The 20,423-nt window shown below is 53.9% G+C and overlaps 1 pseudogene; it reads left to right on the top strand.

Annotated features, from left to right (window-relative positions):
* The window catches only part of LOC101964374 (endothelin-converting enzyme 1-like), a 66,022-nt pseudogene extending 47,930 nt beyond the window's left edge, over positions 1–18,092 (top strand).
* The last annotated feature ends 2,331 nt before the right edge of the window (positions 18,093–20,423 follow it).

Raw genomic sequence — 20,423 nt, 5'->3', positions numbered from 1 at the left:
CACCACCGCTCCAAGCCTTGCCTTGACTTTCATTATGAATATTTCCCAGTGCCATCCCAAACCCTCTGTGAGGATCATTTTTATACTTGCATTGTATTCCATCAACTGTACATGCAATCTTTGCCATACCCTCCCCCGTAGTCAGACTTTCAGGGTGATTCCGGTTGAGGCTAGATGTTGAATATAGCGAACATCTTTGTACTAAGGTAACATCTTTGCAAACTTGACTCAGCATGGTCAGTTGGTCAGCCACAGATAGGTTCCCTGTGCCCTGTGGGTGGAACATGGGAATTGTCTTCATGAAACCTGGCTGGCCAGAGCTTCCTTTCCTGCCCCTGCTGCTCTAAGGCCTCTACTTCCTGTCTGGCCTTCAGCAGGGAATGGCAGCCTCCTCCCCACTGTTGCATACACCACCAGGCAAGTCTCTAGGCAGTGGCTTCACAGCTTCAGACACAAAGCAGCTAAGCAGCAGCATGTATTGAGCACTGCTGGTATGCAAGTGATTGCACCAGACACTGGGGGGTTCTAGGCGGAGCACCAGGCATTCCTCGGAGAGTTACATTCCATGTGCTTGGAAGGCAGCCACCAACCGAGCCCCAGGTAGGCTAGGAAGGAGGCCGGGGTGAGGCTGTTTGGGAGCCCCAGGCATTTCTGAGCCAGCATCCTCTTCCCCAGCCTGGTGAACAACTACATGATCTGGAATCTGGTGCGGAAAATGAGCTCCTTCCTCGACCAGCGCTTTCAGGACGCTGACGAGAATTTATGGAAGTCATGTATGGGACCAAGAAGGTGAGCTGCGACAGTGATTCCTGGGTTCATGCTGAGCACCTACTGTGTGCTCTGCCCTGGGGCTGGTAAGACCACTGTACCCTCAGGCACTTACGAGGGTTGAGTCTAGGAGGAGAATGAAGAGGCCACTGAGGGTCCATCTGGGGTCATGGGAACACTGATGGGGACTTAGGCCCCCAGGGTGGGCAGAGGCTCTGGAAGGAGGTGGTTATGCCAAGCCAAAGCACAAAGAGGAGTCTTAGCAACTCAGCTGGTTTGCAGAGAAGGTAGTTTCTATTCTATGCCTCCAGCTGCTTCCCCGTGGAGATGTCAGCGCTCTCCTTATGTAACTGTGACTCTAAAGGTGGGGACTTCTTCCCCAGAAGCATCAAACACATCAAACACCTGCTCACGAGGGTTCCCTGATTCTTATCCTCCCTGTTTGTAGTCAGGGGAACCCAGTCCAGATCCAGGTTCTCTCAGGGAGCAGGAGTCCCAGGCCCCAGATCCAGTAGGCTCCACCCATCTTAAGTGCCCCCAAACCTCTGCGGCTCCTTTTGTAAGAGGCTTCCAGGCCTCTCTCCCTCCCTCCCTCTCGCCTGGGAAGCTGATGCCAAGAATTCTGATGCCAAGAATGAGGCCTCCCATCTCATTTACGCATCCAACAAACAGTTACTCCTGCACTGTCACCGTGGGCCAGGCCTCAAGCCCAGTGTGGGAATACCAAGATGGGTGGGATGGATCTGTGCCCAGGAGCCCTGCCTGCCTGGGAGGTGCCAGGGCTGACCTGCCCTCATGTACCTAAGGCTCAGAGAATGGCTGGGAGTGCCCTGGCTGCAGAGCAGGGGAGGCTGGGCAGAGATTTGAATGGGAGGTTCTGCTTCTTACCACACAGCCTTGGGCGGGTCACTTAAATGGGGCAGGGACTTGGTCTTCCCGTCTGTGAAAAGGTGATCCCTGGGCTCCGTTTCTTCGGGCCGTAAAGTCGGTTCCAAAGGCGGAAGCTTCTGCTGCACGCCTGGCCGGCTGTCCTCGTGCTACCTGCCTACAATCCGCAGATCTTGGTGGGGAGGAGGGACCCCTCTCCACTCCCTGCTGGTGCTCCTCGGGTTATGGTGAAGAGGCTACACGTCGCACAGCCTCCTCAGGGGCCTATTGGCCCTCCTTTTCTGCCCGGAGGTGGCCCCCACGTCAGATGAACCTGCCTGACCCTTTCTTGTTTCAAAGAGTTTTCTCCTCATTCCAAAACCTTTGTCGTAGGCAGTCAGAGTGGCCTTTTTGCGGGAAATCACTGGAGCCAGACTCTCTGGGCTCAAGCCCACCGCAGCACTTACTCCCTGGGTGCTCCCTTTGGGCCAGTGTCTTAACCTCTCTGTGCCTCGTTCCTCTCCCTTAGTCTCCCTCGAGCATTCTAGGCATGCGGGCTGCACACCCTGGGCTCTCAGGCGCTCAGTGCTGTCACGGCTGTTGACATCATTACTGCACCTCTGTCTCCTGCTGGATATTCTGGGCATTTCCACAGAGTCCTCAAGGGCAGGCCCGCTGTTGATTCAGCTCTAAATTCCTGAGACCTGGCACAGTCCCCGAGCAGGGGAGTCACTCAGGACACAAATGCGTGTGTGTAAAGTGAATGGGCTTCTCCAGAGACACCGGGCAGAAGACAATAAGAATCTGCCCGTGATCCAGCCGTCAGAGCCTCTGCCCAGCCTCAAAGTTGGAGACTCCCTAGCTGTGACCCAGTATGTGCTTGGCCTCAGCATATCCAGGCCAAGTCTGTGTCCAGCTGTGGGCTGCCCAGTGGCTGGCAGGGCGGCGGGCAGGAGGGAGAGGGGAGCAGAAAGCAGCCATTGAAACGGACACAGGTTGGGACAGCTAAGCAGAATCCAGGGGCTACACTTAGACTCGAATGGCCTTCCCTTCCTTCTTGACTAGAAAAAAAATGTTTTAAGTCATAATTTACATACAATAGAGTATTCAGTATTCCTGGCCATGGTGGCACACTCTGGTAATTCCAGGGAGACCCTGTCTCAAAATAAAAATTTGAGACATAGACTAGTTTAGTGTGGTGTTAGGGTGGCCCTGGGTTCCATCCATAGCACCCCACTAAGAAAAAAAGAAAGCAAGCCCGCCTAGCATGTGTGATGCCCTGGGTTCAACCCCCAGCACTTAAAAACAATATGCACACACATGTGCATAGAGTGTGGGTGAAGGATACAGTTGGTTGATTTGTGACAATGAAGTCGTGTGTGTGACCACCAGCCTGGTCAGGACAAACAAGGTTTCCGTGGACCCAGTTACCCAGCATGCCCTCGGGCCCCTTCCTGCGTCTCCTCGAGGTGCTACAGATGGGCAGCCGAGTCCTACACTGTCTGCCTGGCCGCCTGTCTCAGTGAGTCTGTGGAATTCGTCATGTTGTGGCATCTCTGAGTAGCTGGTGCTCCGTGCTGCCAAGTGGTATGTCGCTGTAGAAAAACACCACATTTTGTTTATCCATCTGTCTGCCGATGGGCATTTGGGTTGTTCACAGTAGGGCTGGTGTGAAGCAGGCTGCCCCGAGCTGGTTGTCACGCCTGTTCCTCAGGGTTAAGAGGACCCTGCAGCCGGACTGGTTTCCATAAGCAGGGTCATCACACCTGGTCATACACACTGTCCATGGAGGGATGGCCGGGCAGGGGGACAGCGAGGCTGAAACCCTCCCGGTGCTCTTTATCAGCCCATGCTCTGGGGAGCTGCAGCTCAAGGACCATTTCTGGTTCATACTGAGGTGTCCTGTGGGCTAGCACTGCTTGTGGGTGAGACTGAGGAAGAACCAACTTAAGCCCGGCGCAGTGACACACCTGTGATCCAAGCTGCTGGGGAGGCTGAGGCAGGAGGATTGCAAGTTCAAGGCCATTCTGGGCAATGAGCATTGAGAGACCCTATCTCAAAATAAAATATAAGGAAAGAGCTGGGGTTTGGGTGGGCATGCGGCTCAGTGGTGAGGCGCTTGCCTGGCATCCTTAGCACATTAACAAAAAAAGCCGACATTGAAGTTTTGTGATGTCACTGTGGCCTTCTCTCTCTAGGAGGCTGTAAATGGGGCTGGGCCCCTGGCCTTCTGGGAAGGTTGCCATTGCTCAGGTGGACGGGCAGCTTCCCGAGGTTCTGCGCCTCCAAGATTCCTTGTGTCCTCCAGGAGGCAGGACCAGGTGGAGTTGGCGGGAGACCCGGATGGAGGACCAGGCATGTCAGAGTTCCCATCCCTGTGGCACCCCTACCCACTGTCACCTACTGGACCAGTGACTGCCCTTACTGAATTTCTGCTTCCTGTCTGTCCAGTGGCCCATCCCTGCCTGCTAGGGGTGCTCAGTGGCAGACCTTCGTGAACTGCCAAGCACAGAGGCTGGTACTCAGGAGACAGTAGATGGTGGCCATGAGGGGTGTCTGTGGACTAAAATAACTTCTGCAGCCAGAAGAGGTCTGTCTCCCTGGAGTTCTGGGGGAAAGCACAGGCCTCCTATGGCGCCACCTCCCAGCCAGGCCTTGGGAGAAGGAGGACTGGGCCCAGTGACCCTCTGTGCTCGTGTTTTCCAGACCTGCCTTCCTCGCTGGAAGTTTTGCATGAGTGACACGGAAAACAACCTGGGCTTTGCCCTGGGCCCCACATTTGTCAAAGCGACCTTCGCCGAGGACAGCAAGAACATAGTAAGTACCTCCCCTGTGGACAGAGTGGGCATCACATCTGCTGGACCACCCCCCACCCCGCCGCCAGCCTGACAGCCCACACTCTGCTCTGCCCTGGGCCTTTCCTGTTCCAGGCCACAGGATCCTGGGGCCTTCTTTAACTCAGAGGCCGTCTTCTCAGGCTGCAGGGAATGACTTACTAAATGACTTCCGTGGTTGAGGGCCAGGCCAGTTTGTGTTATTTAATTTGATCTTCCCAGTGACCCCACAGGCTACCACAGCCATCTCCACCTCCTGGGGCTGTGAAGGACCCCACCAGGTAATGTTGACCTGGAAGTGACATTTTTCTTACTCTGAGGGTGACAGAATTATTCGGGCAGGTACAGGATCATCATGTCTGAGTGCTGGGGAGACAGCCAGCCCCCAGCTCAGATTCTGGCTCTGTCACTTGGCTGGGTGACTTGAGCGGTGTTCTCCCCTCACCTGGGACATGAAAGTAGGGCTGTCCCTTCTGCAGAGGGGTGTTAAATTGTTAAGGTGAGATTGCAATAAATCACCAAGTGGATCTTAAAGCAAGAGACAGGCCAAGGGCCAGGCTGCTAGTCCACACCCTTCCACCCCCCCTCCCAGGGTTCGAGCACACCTTTTGTAGTCCAAAACCATATTAACGCATAAGTGGCTGTTGCTATGACTCAAAACCATAAACAAACATCATAAGATCTAAAATCATAAGCAGTAAAGAGGGTGGGCCAAAACGTCCCTAGTCAAGGACAAGTTAAAGAATGGCTACTAACATCTAGACAGTCCACCTCTGACAGGGTAGATTGTCCAAGAAAAATGGGAACTGAAGAGAGGACACTTTTACGTTGTATAAGAATTGCCATCTGTGTCGCCTAACATGCTATGCTAGGCAACCGCTCGCTGATGGGTGCAGAGGCGGAGCTTTTCCATGGGAGAAGCGTTTCTTACATGATGTGGAGTCTCAGGGCAAAATGAAGTCTGTGTGGTCATTGCCCACAAAGCCTGGCCATAACAAAATGAGATGCGACACGTAAAGAACACCTGGCCCAAAATAAGCTACAGTCAATGGCAGCAATTGTTTATCACATCTGCTGAGGCAGAATCTGAATCCAGGTCTGTCTGGCCCCAACCCCACAGCTCTTGCCTTCCCCTTCCCCAGAATCCTTCCATCTTCTATCTTTGGCCCCTGGGTCTGCCCGTGCATCGTCACCCTCAACAGCTGCCATTTGCGCATGAGTGTGGCCTTTCTGAGTGCTCCTCAGATCAAGTTCTCTGGGTGTTAAAGCTCTATTCCATCAAAAAGGATCCCATCAGCCTGGGAGAGGCCATGTCTTCTGGATGGCTCCAAACGAGCATTCCACCATGCTAAAGGCTCCGAAAAGTCCTGCTGTGAACCTTTCTGCTTCCCCACGGCACATCCAAGCTCATTCAACCACAGAGACCAGTGCGCGGAAAGCCCGTCTTGTCTCACGGGATGTCCATGTTAGGAACATGGTCTGGAAGCACAGCCGTGGCCACCCTCTTAGCCCGCTCTGCAGAACCCGAGGCCTTGAGCGTGGGCTCAGTTTGACCTCGGGTCCAGTGTCATCCTGCCTGGGGCACTGGTTGCATCCAGGGGGACAGTCTCCAGAGCTGAGGGTGCAACATCTGTCTCCTCAGGCCAGCGAGATAATCCTGGAGATCAAGAAGGCCTTTGAGGAGAGCCTGAGCACGCTGAAGTGAATGGATGAGGACACCCAGAAGTCAGCCAAGGAGAAGGTAAGGCCGCCCAGGGGCTCGGGCACCCAGGCTTCCTGCACCTGGCGAGAGCAGCAGAGAGAGAGAGCAGGGCTAGGAGAGACCAGCCTGTCCCCTGGGCACGCATGGATGCTGTCCTGCCTTGTGACCATTGTAGTAGGCTGGGGGCAAAGCCTGAATCCTAGTGTCACACATCTCTTGGCTGAGGGTGGACAGGCAGGAGAGCACGCGCAAGAGAGGTGGACCAAGCCACTGTGGTGCCCGCTCCCTCCACAGCTCCCAGTTCCCCAGCGGTAGGGGATGGAGCCTCAGAACCTCATCACCTGCCAAAGGTTCCAACCATTGAACTTTGGGGACACATTTGGACCATAGCAGCTTCTCTTGGGGAAGCAACATTTAATCAGAAACCCAAAAGATTAACTGGGGGCTGGGGTGGTGGCTCAGCGGTAGAGCACTCGCCTCGCCTGTGTGAGGCACTGGGTTCGATCCTCAGCACCACATAAAAGTAAAAAAAAAAAAGATATTGTGTCCACCTAAAAAAAATAAATAAATATTTTTTTAAAAGATAAGTTAGGCAAGGAGGGAATGTTTCCAAAAAGAGATGTGAAAGTCCTAAGTGGGGAGGTGCCTGATCCCCCACCCCTTGACCTGACCCTGAGCCCAGAGCCCACAGAGCTGGGGCCAGCTGGCCAGCATCGCAGGTGCTCAGTTCTGTGTCCCTCCCATCTAGGCGGACGCCATCTACAACATGATAGGCTACCCCAACTTCATTATGGACCCCAAGGAACTGGACAAAGTGTTCAACGACGTGAGTGGCTTACGCCCTGCCATCCCAAGTGCCCACTTGGGGAGGGGCCAAGGTGGGCGGGACGCCCAGGGCTTCTGGAGGCAGGGAGGCTGACCTGGCATCATGACAGCCATCAGGGGATTAGCTCAGTGGGAGAACGCTGGCCTCGCATCATGACTCCAACTGGTTCAACCCAAGCACTACATAAAATGGGGGGCAGGGGGGCTGGGGTTGGCTCAGTGGCAGAGTGCTTGCCTCACACACGTGAGGCCCTGGGTTCAATCCTCAGAACCACATTAAATAAATAAATAAATAAATAAAGATATTATGTCCATCTACAACTAAAAAATTTTTTTTTAAAAAAAAGGTCTTGGGGAAGCAGATCCTAAAAGGTGCAGCACCACCTGACCCTGACTGAGCCCAGAGCCCATAGGGCTGGGGTCAGCTGGCCAGCATCATGGCCCTAAAACACCACGAGGTGGGTAGAAATGTGAAGCCCCTCACACCCCCATTCCTGCTCCAGAGCGGCCATCTGTCTTCAGGGTTGTACCCCAACCTCCTCAGAGAAAACTTGGACCTCAAATTTTGACCTTGAGATGGGGATGGGAACGAGGAGGCAGCCATCCCAAATGCACGGTGACACTCCACTGAGGCAGAGGGGGATTGCTGCCTCCCTGCTGCCAGAACCTTCGGCACATCACCCCTTTAAGTGGGTTGTGATTTTGCCCCAAATGATAGTTTCCTATCTTCTCATGAGTGAAATTTCTGAAATTCAGGCATTTTTGAAATTATAATAACCTCTCATCATGGTTCTATTTAAAACCTAAGACTATTAAAATTACTTCTGAGAATAGGAGACTCATTCCACAGCCATGTTTCTTGAGAATAATTTCAGACACCCCACGGTCATCATGGTGCGAGACCCAGAGTCTCCTGGAGATAGCTCAGGCAGGGCCCACAGGAAGGGGCCTGCCCCTGAGGGCCCAGTGTTTTATCGAAGCCCTTGGGTACACCGTAAAGATCCAGAGTGGACCTGGGGGAGGGCTTTGCACCTGTCAGGAGCTGAGAGGCCTTGCCCAGGGATAGGGGTGTGATAACACCTGTCCCCTGACATTTCAGAGCTAGATTCCAGCGTGGTTCATTAAATCTGTGCTGTCCAATTTGTTAGCTACCAGCCATGGGGTCTATTTAATTCATCAAAACTTAAGTTAATTAAAATTTAATTACACTAGCACATTTGAGATGCTCGGTAGCCACCTGTCACCAGAGTCTACCATATTGGCCAGGGTGGGTATAGAACACACAGAGAACACACCCATCGTCACAGTCCTGCAGGACAGTGATGGAGATACTTTTTGCCCAAGGGAACCACTGCCGGGGCATCCTGCAGCACTGTGACACTGTCAGGCGCCTGAAGGAGACAGTTGTTGCTGGGCCCAGCAGGTTAGAGGCCTCCAGAGGGGCGGAGCCTGCAGCTCCGAGCCCACACTCTGGCCCTGGGCCTGCCGACCCATCCCTTCACCTCGAGGGGTCTGAGTTTCTGAGTTTCCTCTGGGCGTGCTCCCATCCTGTGTCTCTGCTTCTTTTTTCAGTACACGGCAGTTCCAGACCTCTACTTCGAGAACGCCATGCGATTTTTCAACTTCTCATGGAGGGTCACCGCTGACCAGCTCAGGAAAGCCCCCAACAGAGACCAGTGAGTCCCTCAGGCCCGGCCAGGAAGGCCTTGGTTCCCCACCATAGGGATGCACCCCGCTGAGCTTGCCTTCCCCACCCACTGTCAGGTGCCAGGTGTGACTGTCACAGAGGCCCTCTTTTCAAATTAAGAAACCAAAAGCCGCTGGGTGCGGTGGCCCATGTCTGTAATCCCAGCAGCTCAAGAGGCTGAGGCAAGAGGATCGCAAGTTCAAAGCCAGCCTCAGCAACGGAGAGGCACTAAGCAACTCAGTGAGACCCTGTTTCTAAATAAAATACAAAAGAGGACTGGGGATGTGGCCCAGTGGTCGAGTGCCTCTGAGTTCAATCCCCAGAACCCTCTGCAAAAAAAGCCAGAGTAGAGCCCATCCTGGCCCCAGTCTGTGCCGCAGCGCCCAGCCTGTTGGCAGAGTGAAGGCCTGGCACCACATCCCAGCTTCATGGCCTCCGCATTCAGGGCCTTCATTTCATTATCTTCGAAGTAGAAGGGAAGGGAACTGGTTCTGGGGTCATTGAAGCAATCCAGTGTGGGAACTGGGGAGAGCCAGGCCCTGAGAGGAGGCCCTCCGCATGGGTGAATGTCCCATAACTCCTCACAAACAGGAGCGGTGGTTTCTCCCACTGTCTCCCTGAGAGCTGGGGAAGGTTCTAGATGGGCGCTGATAACCAAGCACATGAGCACACTGCAAATCCCACTGTGCATCAGTGTCCCTTAGGGAGCAGTTTCAAAAATAGTCTCCTAGGATGAGGGTGTAGCTCAGTGGTAGAGTACAGCCTAGTACTTGAGACCCTGGGTTCCCTCCCCAGCACTGCCAAAAGTGTGGGTGTGGGTGTGGGGGTTGCCTCCTGATGTTTTTTTTTTGTTGTTGTTGTTGTTGTTGTTATGGTGGTGTTTGGTTGTGGGGGCTTTTGCAGCGGGGGTAGGGAGTTCCTAGGGATTGAACCCAGAAGGGCTTCATCACTGGGCTAAATTCCCAGCCCTGTTTTATTTTTTATCTTGAGACAGGGTTTGACTAAGTTGCTGAGAGCCTCACTAGGTTGCTGAAGTTGGCCTTGAACATGTGATCCTCCTGCCTCTACCTCCCAAATTGCTGGATTACACTTAGGCACCACTGCACCTGGCCATAGCCTAACTTCTACCCCAGATCTTAAGTCAGAATAATCTGGAGAAAGACCCTTCTTTTTAAAATGGTCTCCCCAGGAAAGTTAGATGTAGTCAGCCGGGTACTAGTCCCTCCACTCCTGAAACAGGATAAATCTTACCAAAAGTCAGAATGAGTCCTCTTTGCCTCTGGCGCCCTCTTGTGGGCAATGGAGGTTCAAACATCCTTTTCCTCCAAGTTTTCCATTGTCAACCAGGGTCCCCCTAACAAACAAGAAGGTAGGTGGGCCTTCACCTTCAGAATATGGCACAGACACTACTGCCAATTTACCTGGCTTTTTAAATTTTAGATTAAAATTTTTCACTTAAACTTGTCTTCTAGCCAGACACAGCAGTATTCATCTACAACCCAAGCTACGCAGGTGGCTGAGGCAGAAGGCCTGAATTGCCAGCCTAGGCAATTTAGCAAAGTAAAAAATAAGGGCAAGGGATGAAGCCCAGTGATAGAGCACCCCTGGGTTCAGTCCCCAAGGAAGGAAAGATTAATGCAGTGTGGAAAATCTGAACCAGTCGTGGTGGTGCACACCTGTAATCCCAGTGGCTCAGGAGGCATGGGCAGAAGTTCAAAGCCAGCCTCAGCAAAAGTGAGGTACTAAGCAACTCAGTGAGACCCTGTCTCTAAATACAATACAATATAGAGGTGGGCTGAGGCTCAGTGGTCATGTGCCCTGAGTTCAATCCCCATTAGCCTCCTTGCCCCCCCACAAAAAAAATACAATATAAAAAATCTGAAAACTTATCCATGAACTTTTCATACCCTGTACACTAAAATCATTGATCTGTCTTGCACTTTTTGGATTTTTTACATAATCATGGCCTCATGCATTGGTCCTTTGGAAAATAGCGTTTTGCCAGGCATGGTAGCACACGCCTGCAATCATAGCAGCTAAGGAGGCTGAGTCAGAGGGATCATGAGTTCAAAGCCAGCCTCAGCAACTTAGCAAGGCCCTAAGCAACTCAGCAAGATCCTGTCTCTAAATACTATATTAAAAAGGGCTGAGGATGTGGCTCAGTGGTTACACACCCTGGGTTCAGTCCCCAGTATGAAAAAAAAACAGAAAAGAAAAAAAAATTGTGGTTCCACTAAGATTTACAGATTTTTCACTCTCATATGCTGCAGCCAAAATTTTTTTTTCACATTAGTTAACATCATAGTTGACCTCCTGAGAAAAGTCTTAAAGTACTATCAAATTCATGATGGTCAATACAAGTTTTCCAAAATTTTAATTTTTCTTTAAAACTTTAGTTTTTTTGAAACCTCAGATTTTTATCATTGGTAATAAATGACAAAATGTGAATTTTTCCCCTGAGGTGCTAAGCTTCCCTTTTCATTTTCAAGAACATGTCTGCCTAGTTGCCCAAGTCCAAAATTCCATGGCTGGTCAGTCATCCGAAGAGGATGAGAGAGGCCTGAAGCACCACGTGGGTATATCCCCATTGGTCACACGGGATATTAAAGACTGGTACTTGGGGGCCGAGATTTAATGGAATTAATAGTTAGGCTACTTTTTCCTGGGTGTTGTCAATGAAAATGACTGGCTGGTTTGTTTTGGTTGGAGCACCTTCTGGGGAAGGAGAGGTGGCCGCTAGGACTTGCCTGGCTCCCTGCCTAGGTGGCAGCAGTGTCATCCACAGTTGCTTTTGTACCATGATGCACATCTCAACACGTGGCAGAGGCAAAGTGTCTCAATGTTATAATGAAGATAGTTTTGACATCATAAACCAGAGGATCTTGGGGACTGTCCACAGACCACACCTTAGAACAGTTTCTAGACACATTTCAAGCCTCAAAAATAACCTCAGTTCAATATCTGATGGTCCCTCTTGCTGTCTGTGAGCGCCTCGATGTGGCATCCTCTGAGGTGACATCTCTGATTATAGACATTCAGGTGTTTTCTAGTTTCCCCCTCAGAAACAGTGCTGCCCGATGTCCTTGTGCTGACTTGGGCCCGGGGTCAAGGAGAACCCACTGGAGTTCCACTCCGCCCACCGCCTGGGCTCTCTCGCACCTGTTGCTTGCAGGTGGAGCATGACCCCGCCCATGGTGAATGCTTACTACTTGCCTACCAAGAATGAGATCGTGTTTCCAGCTGGGATCCTGCAGGCGCCCTTCTACACCCGCTCCTCGCCCAAGTAGGCCATCTCTGGTACTGGTGCCCCGATGGGTTCCCCGCCCCTTAGCCAGCCCTGTGTCTGCAGCTGACCCTGACAGCCATCTTACTGAGCCATCTGCGCCCCGGTGGACAGGTGGCCTAGAATTGCAGCGTCGTGGGTGCAGAGCGCAGCATCCCCCGTCCCCTGCCTTCCCTCCAGGGGTCTCTGGGGCCGAAAGCTCCTGCAACCAGGAAACATGGCACAGTTGTGCAGTCAAGAGCCCCATGTGGGAAATACTGCTGTGACAGTGGCTTAGAGCAGTCACAGCCAGGGAGTTGGCGGGTGAGGGCGCTGTCTTAGAAGCTGGACTCCTGGGATGACCGTGTGGAGCTTGGGAAGAGGTGCTGGCCCATTCCCAGGCTCCATTTGCTTTAAAGCTTAACTGCTAGTCTGTGAGAGGGGACAGTGATCCTCTAGAGTGTCCAGCACGTGCATATCACCCACAGGGCACAGCTGGCTCCCTTAGACTGCCCAGCCTCTCACTGTCTCCAGGGCTGTGTCCCACAGAGCCCCGAGAGACTCTGCTACATCTCAGGCCCAAGAAGTGAGGGCCACATGACAGGGCAGGAGCCAGAGGCCTTGTTCTCACTTTGCGTTTCTCCCTCCAGGGCCTTAAACTTTGGTGGCATTGGTGTCGTTGTGGGCCATGAGATGACTCACGCTTTTGATGATCAACATACAGGTTCCTTGGGGTCCCTCCAGATAGAGCCCATCAGCTTCTTAGCCCCGCTGCCTCTGCTCCCTGGGACTTAGCTTTGGAGAGAAGGACCAGAGTCTAAACCCTGGCTCAGCCGCTTGCCAAATGCTCTCAACTCGGCAAGTTACGTCATTCTCCAAGCCTCCTTATCTGCAAAATGGGTGCAACAGATCCAGGTGGGGGTGGAGAGGATCGTGTGAAGACTATCGCGAGCACCTTCTGCAGGGTGCTGGGTGCTCGGTGCAAAGTGGGAATCAGAGATGTGGAAGTCACACCCTCCTCAGCAGCTAATGTCCAGGGTCTTCCTCAACTGCCCCCTCTTGGGGACAAGAAGGAAGTGGCAGAGACCCTGGAGACCAGGCCTGTCATGTGCTTCTGATTCTGTCAACTCCACTGGCCCCTTGCTGGCCTCCATTCCTTGGGATCTGAGGCTCTTGGCCAGTGGAGATCCACCCCGCGCCTCAAGCCTTTGCACAGCCACTCGGCCACCTGCCTGGCCACTTTCCCCCACCCTCTCCCACTCGGTCTGGCCCGTCCTCTGGCCCTCTGATGGGCATCCTGTCCCTGTGCAGGCTGGAGGGTGGGGGTCAGACAGAGGAACCCACTTGTCACTGGGAGGGAAGAAGAGCAATAGCAGGGACAGGTCCCACGGTGCCACTCCTGCGCTCTGACCACAGGGCGGGAGTATGACAAGGACGGGAACCTCCGGCCCTGGTGGAAGAACTCCTCGGTGGAGGCCTTCAAGCAGTAGACGGAGTGCATGGTGGAGCAGTATAGCAGCTACAGCGTGAACGGGGAACCTGTGAACGGCCGCCACACCCTTGGGGAGAACATCGCAGACAACGGGGGCCTCAAGGCGGCCTATCGGGTGGGTCTGCTCCCCCTGTGCACCTGTCCAGGTCCACATCTGTCCAGATGCCTCATCAGTAGGTCAGCGTAGAGATGCCTGGCAAACTGCAGGAGTGATGTGCCTCAGTTTCCTCATCTGTCGGTGGGGGTGGGGAGGACGAGAGCAATGACTGTGCATGCAGAGCCTGACGCGGGTGCCCAAGGCCTTCTGCTCGGAGACCACCTGCCTGAGAGACCCGGGAGAGAGCCAGGGTGGGGTCCACCTGCAGAACTGGCCCCTTCTTACCTTTGAGGGGGAACCCACTGCCAGGTAGGGCAGCAGAGTCCAGTTGGACACTGAGCACAGAGCCAGTTCTGGGTTCTGATCCTAGTCTAGAGTAAGTGGCCACCATCTGAGCTCATTGGCTTGGCTCTGAGCCCCTGACCTGCACCCTCAGGTGGCCAGAGGTGAAAGCAAGTGACTCTCATACAGGTCCCAGCCCGAGAGGCAGCCTGGCAACTCACCAAGGAAAAAGGGCCAGGGGCAGGGGGTGGTGGAAGGAATAGAAAGCAAGGGCCTCTGTCACTGAGAAAGGAGCTTGGTTCTATTCTGGTGACAATGGGAGCCACTACAGGGTCAAACAGGAGAAATGATATAAATCCTTCTTTAAGGCAGGTCTGCAAGCCCGCAACCCGTGGGCAAATCCAGCCCCAGCCTGTCCCTGTAGGTTTGGGGGACCTGGCCACACTGTGTCCACAGGTTGCCTGTGGCTACTTTTGCACTCTGAACGCAGAGGAGGATAGTTCAACAGGGACTGGTAGCCCCAAAGCTGGAACATCTACTCCGGCCCTCACAGAGGAGGTCTGCCAACACCCACCCTAGATGGTTTGCCACATGAGGAGGGGACCAGGCTTGTGTCCTTGGTTCCTCTGAGTCAGGGCGACCCGTTGGAAGCTGTTGTGTGGTTAACCAGGCAAGAGGCCCTGTGGAACAGGGGGAAGGGTGAGGAGGGTCAGATTTGGGGTGTTTGACTTGGCTGGAAGAGTTGGGGGGCACTCTGGGTTTTGAGCCTGAGTAACTAGGAGGGTGGTGCTGCCATCGTATGGTGGCAGGTTTGGTGAGGGTACGTGTGTGTGTGACTTATTCCTTCTTTGCCATGCTGAGTTGGATGTGACCTTGGGTGTCCTGCTAAGGCAGTTGAATATCCAGATCAGGGAAGAGGCTGGTGCCAAAGTGCACATTGGAGAGCCATCGGCATTGTATGGCGTTTTAGGCCTTGGGGTCAATTTTACTCCCCTTTAGGGAGGGAGCAGAGAAAGAGGAGGGATCCTCCAGGCTGAGCCGAGGCCCAGACCCCAGAAACCAGCCCGGGCCTGCACACTAGCCCCTCGCCCCTGTGTCTTGGCTGCCCTCAACCTTTGGCCTTCTCTCCTCCCAGGCTTACCAGAATTGGGTAAAGAAGAATGGGGAGGAGCAGACCTTGCCCATGCTGGGTCTCACCAATGACCAGCTCTTCTTCCTGGGGTTTGCACAGGTGAGTTCATTAGGGGAACAGGTACAGGTCCCCTCCGATCACCAGCTCCCTGACTCATCAGACCATCTTCAGGTCATTACCCTGTGAGGAGGTGAGCTTCCTGTCATTAGAGAGATTCAAGGAAGGGCCAAGAAAAAATACTAGTATCCTGTATGTGGTGGAGTAGGCCCCTCCTGGTTCTGGGGTTCTAGAAACTTCTTAACATAGCCAGACACGGTAATGCATGCCTATAATCCCAGCTCCTTGGGAAGCTGAGACAGGAGGATCACAAGTTCGAGGTCAGCCTCAGCAACTTGGCAAGACCCTATCTCAAAATAGAAAATGAAAAGGGTTGGGATGTAGCTCAGTGAGAGAGCAATCCTGGGTTCGGTCCCCATAACCAGGGGAGAAAGAAATCAAGACCCACCAGGTCGGCACTTGAGTTGGCCTTCAGTTGATTCCCAGAGCTGCTTCTCGAGAGAGTGCCCTGCCCAGGAAAGATGAGATCTGGACTAAATCCAAGATTTGTAAAGTAGAGTTTGGGCAGAATCCCAGCCTGGTACGTTGGCATCAGACAGAGACCCAGCTCTGGCTGAAGAGACACAGCTCGGTGACACCTGCGTCAGAGAGGGGCACGGGCGCACACCAGCCTCCCCTCCGACCCACCCACGGGCCTTCCTGACTCCTTGGGGTGTGAGCACCAGGCGAGGGCTCATTCCACCCCTGCACAGTGACCCCAGCTTCTCCCCCTTGTTCCCTCAAAGGTCTGGTGCTCTGTCTGTACGCCCGAGAGCTCCCACGAAGGCCTCATCACCAACCCCCACATCCCCTCCCGCTTCAGGGTCATCGGCTCCCTCTCCAATTCCAAAGAGTTCTCAGAACACTTCCACTGCCCCCTTGGGTCACCCATGAACCCTCGTCACAAATGTGAAGTCTGGTAAAGGGCAGAGCACAGAGAGCCAAGACGGAGGAGAGGAAGGGGCTGAGGACGAGCCCCGAGGGGAGGCTGCCGAGTCCACCCCTCCTTCCAGCCCCTTGGCCGCCCAGGGACCCTTCCCGAACTGCAGGGTTTGCAGCCAGCACTGGGCCAGGTGGGGGTCCTTCACATACCCGAGTTGCTCCCCTGTGCAGACCGGCATCCCAGCGTGCACCAGCTCCAGCGGGCATTTGGGTATCGGGCTGGTGGCTCACCAGGCCTGGTCCCCACAGCGACAAGGGCCAGGGGACACAGCCCCCTCGCCCACATCCAGCACCACATAGACCACAATTACCACTGTGTCAAATGCTTTAAGATAAATTTTTTGGGGGAACTATATTTTAAACATTGTGGAATACACTGGAAATCTTCAGGGAAAAATGCATTTAAAACACTTTTTTTTTGCATGAAGGATTGTTATATTTATTATGTTTTCTTTTTTTTTCCTAAATAACCTGTGGACAAGGAAGCCCCACTGATTTACCCCCTCACTGCAAGGCTGGGCTGAGGCAGGGACACATACACACCTGCCCCAGGCCACTAAACAAATCCTCTGACTGTGGTGACTACTGCATGGCCACCCACAGACAGGAAATGTGGGAGCCAGGCAGAGGTCCAGTTCATGGCCAGCTGCTCTCAGCTTGCTGCCCCTGCCCCCAGAGTTCAACCATGGAAACCCCAACAAGGAAGATCTCAGCCCCACATTCACAGCAGGGACTCATGGCTATGGCAGATGAAGCCAGGTCAGGGTCCCCAGCATAGTCTGAGGGCACCCAAGCGCCCTGAATCTGGAGCACAGGGCCCTCCAGCACCAGATGCACACAGCTGCCCATAGACCTTCTCTTTTGGCCCTTCCTCTTCGGGTCACCCCGTGGGACGTGTTGCTTCTCTGTAGCAACCCCCCACCCCAGCCATTCTGGGCTCTGCCTTGCAGGATCCCTCTCCCCCAAGGGAAGGAGGAAAGAGACTGCCGTTCTTGTCTCCAGAAGGGTCCAGATCCTCCCCTGAGCTCCGTCCTCAGCCCCCATCCTGGTCAGCTTCCAGACCAGTTCTCTAGTGCCTTATCTGAGGCTGCGGCCTGGGCAGTGCTGAGGAGATGACCCCTGCCCCAGCGGCTCCTGGCCTCCTCAGTGGAGCCCCCAAGTGTCCTGATTGGAACCCAAGGCCATACTCCCACTCCTGATGCTCACAGGGCCACCCGTCAGCCCCCAGGAGCTCTGGCCTGCAGGACTGTGGCCCTGGGTAGTAGAAGGTAGATGCTGCTGCCCTCACCCTGCGCTCCAGCCATCAAGGCCCCCTGGTTTAGATCAGGACGGCCCCTGCAGCTGGACAGGCTCCCCTCCTTAGACAGGAGGCTAAGGGAAGGGTTCCTCAGCGCAGTCTGGCCCATGAAGTCAAGAGACCAAGAAGGTCACCCCTTCCTAGAGGCCACAGCTCCTCCCAACAGCAGATGCTCAGGCTCCACCAGGTAGGTGGACCCAACTGCAGCCGCACAGCAGCTCCTGTGGAGAGACCAGGCCCTGCCCCATGGCATGCCCCTTACCGAGGAAGCCTTGTCCAAGAGGCACAGACAGCTCGGGTCAGCAGGAGGCTTGTGAGTGGACTCCAGGTGAGGCCCCTGTTCCTCACAAACAAGTTCAAGGCCTGAGAGCTCTTTGGAAGAAAAAAAAGAAGGAACCAGGGAAGGAGCTAGAGCCAGCCACCTGGGAGGTAAGCCTTTTCCGTCCCTGCGCCTCCCTGTGCCTCCGCTGCCCCACCCTCCTGCCTTCCCCAGGGAAGGGTGGTCCAGGAAACTGTCAGCACCACCAGCCAGACAGAAGTATCTTGGGCTGGAGTCTAGCCAGAGGGAATGGAGATGGCACTCCCCGTCAGGATGTGCGGGGCAGGGGGAGAAGTCCAGGCCCACGCAGAGGCAGTGTCCCCACTCCCATTGCCCCTCCACAGTGTCAAGGCCAAGGGGAGATGGGCAGCTGCACTCCCAAGACCAGGGGAGCCTCGGGCTTGCTTCTCTGTGGGCACATGGGTGTGGGGTTTGGAGGTGGGAATCTATTTTTTGTATTATGTTTCGTGCTACTGTAGTTTTGTGTGGCATTATTGTAATTAAAATAAAGTACTTGTATCGAGAGCCACTTGTGTCTGAGTGTCCTTCCAGGGTGCTGTGCATCCTTTGGAACCACAAGAAAGCCCCAGCCAGCCCAGAGCAGCCCACCCTAGCCTCACTAGGAAGAGGCTTTGGACCCTGAGGAACAGCTGGAGCTTCCTCCTGCCTGCACCCACCTAGCCAGCACCCCCACAGCCAGCTGGGCTTCATGGGCAGGCTTGTGTGCACCCCCTACCCGTGAGAATGATGCATCTCATGGCCTGGGCCCAAGGGGCTCCCTGGTCAATGTCATCTTTCCATTATCTCAGAGCAAAAGAGTTTCTGGATCTCAGATGCTTGGGCAGGGCAGGCAGGAAATTCAAAGAGGTCCAAAAAACAGCCTCTGCTGGCTTTTACATGTGTTCTTCCTGCTGCCTGGAATGTTCTGACTTCCCCACCTGGTGAACTCCTACCATCCTTCAGTGCCCCATTCACCATCACCTCCTCTAGGAAGCTTCAGGTCTGCATGGGGGGGGGGGCTCACACAGGCTTTCCTCTCCTTCCAGAGGGTATTAGTTTACTAGGACTGTTGTAACTAGGTACCACAAACACGGTGGCCTACACGACAATTGAGGTGTTGGCCACCCAAGTCTCTGGGGTTACGGGTGTGGGTCACCAAGCCCGGCCTGACTCTACCTGTCTTTAAAAGGAGTAGGTCATTTCTCTGTTTCTCTGGCTATAATACCTACAATGTACTCTCTTCTTCTGTCTTGGTAACCATCAGGTATGGGCGACAGTGAGGATGCCAGAGAGAGTGATATGCTTTGAGCTCAGATTGTCCCCATGAGGTGCGAAGGGGCCTGGGAGGCCCATAGGCCCCAGTGTCTCTCTCCAGGGCAGCTGGGAGAGCCTCCTCCCCTCCACCTCTTGTCCTCAGGAGAGCAGCCTGTTAAAAGAGCAGGTCCCTCTCTGTCACTGGCTCCTACCTCTTGTGTTTGACCCTGTTGTGTCCTGTTTGTTTTGTCTGGGGCAGTGCCGGGATTAACCAGGCCTCAGGCTGCAAGCGCCCCACTGAGCAACACCCCAGGCCTCCAGCTTCTTTCTGGAGCCCAAACAGGCCAAGCCCTTTCCCACTGAGGCTCTGGGTCCCTTTTGTCCTTCAGGCTGGAATGTTCTCTGCACAGAGGGCACACCCCTCCCCAGCAGGATGGATGTATGAATTCTGTTTAGACCTTCCATGAGTCACGTGCCTATTGGAGTGCAGCCATGTGCAAGAGTTCTCACCCACCTCCCCTGGAGCTCACAGTCTGTGGGACAGAGAATTTCTCAGCCCTGATGCTCAGAGGAGGTGTCATTCGGGGACACTGGGTTGCAGGGCAGGAAGTGGCTGAGTTGGGTTCTGAACCCAGGCCACTCGCTTGGAAAACATGAGAAGCCGCTAGAAACAGAATGCCCCAGGGATGCCACGTGTGCAGAACATGCATGCGCGTACACACACACACACACACACACACACACACACACACACACACACATGAAGGCACAGGATGGAGGAGCTGGCTGCTGCCCATCCTTTTCCCAAGAAGGGAGCTTTTAGCCACCCTTCCCCCAGCCCTGGGCCTGCAGATGCCCTCCCTCCAGACAGGCCACCTCCCAGGGACTAAGGACAGGCTCCTTCCTCCCCGGGCTGGGGTCCAAGCACCCCTTGCTCTTCCCATCTTCCTAGATCCTCGCCCAACCTTGTTCTCCCCCCCCCCAAGCAGGACTTGAAACCCCAGCCTGGCCCTTCAGACTTCTCCTGACACATGTGGAAACACACAGGATGTAACTTGGGAACAGCTGGAAAAAGTAAGCAATCTGTAACAATCGTGTAAGCAGAAGGGCCTGCAGAGGCCTCTGAAAGGGTGTGGGAGCAAGGGGTTAGGACAGACTTTAAACTTGTAAAGAGTTTGGTCCACTGAAGAGCCCAACCAGAACTTGGAAAACCTCAGAAGAGAAAACTGAGAAACTTTACCAAAGACCGTCAGAGAATGCCCTTGAGCACCTGCCGGTGGGCGGAAAATTCCAATGTAATATTCAATGCCAGCTCTCCCAAAATTAATGTGTGATTTCAGCGTACTCTCAGCCAAAACCCCAAGATCATTTTGCATAGAATTTAACGAGCTGCTTCACATGAAAGGGAAAAAGCACAATCAGGACAATTCTGAAAAAAAATTGAAACAACGAAGGAGCTATATTCCATATGTAAATATTTATAAAGCAATGGTAAATGAGAGCTGCTGTAGGTTAGGAACAGGTACCAAACTGGAATAGACCAGAAGCCAGAGACAACCCTGCACAT

This window comes from Ictidomys tridecemlineatus, unplaced genomic scaffold, assembly GCF_052094955.1.
Source record: "Ictidomys tridecemlineatus isolate mIctTri1 unplaced genomic scaffold, mIctTri1.hap1 Scaffold_100, whole genome shotgun sequence".
Lineage (NCBI taxonomy): Eukaryota > Metazoa > Chordata > Mammalia > Rodentia > Sciuridae > Ictidomys > Ictidomys tridecemlineatus.
Note: the sequence above shows the minus strand (reverse complement) of the source record. Positions and strands in the feature narration are given on the sequence as shown.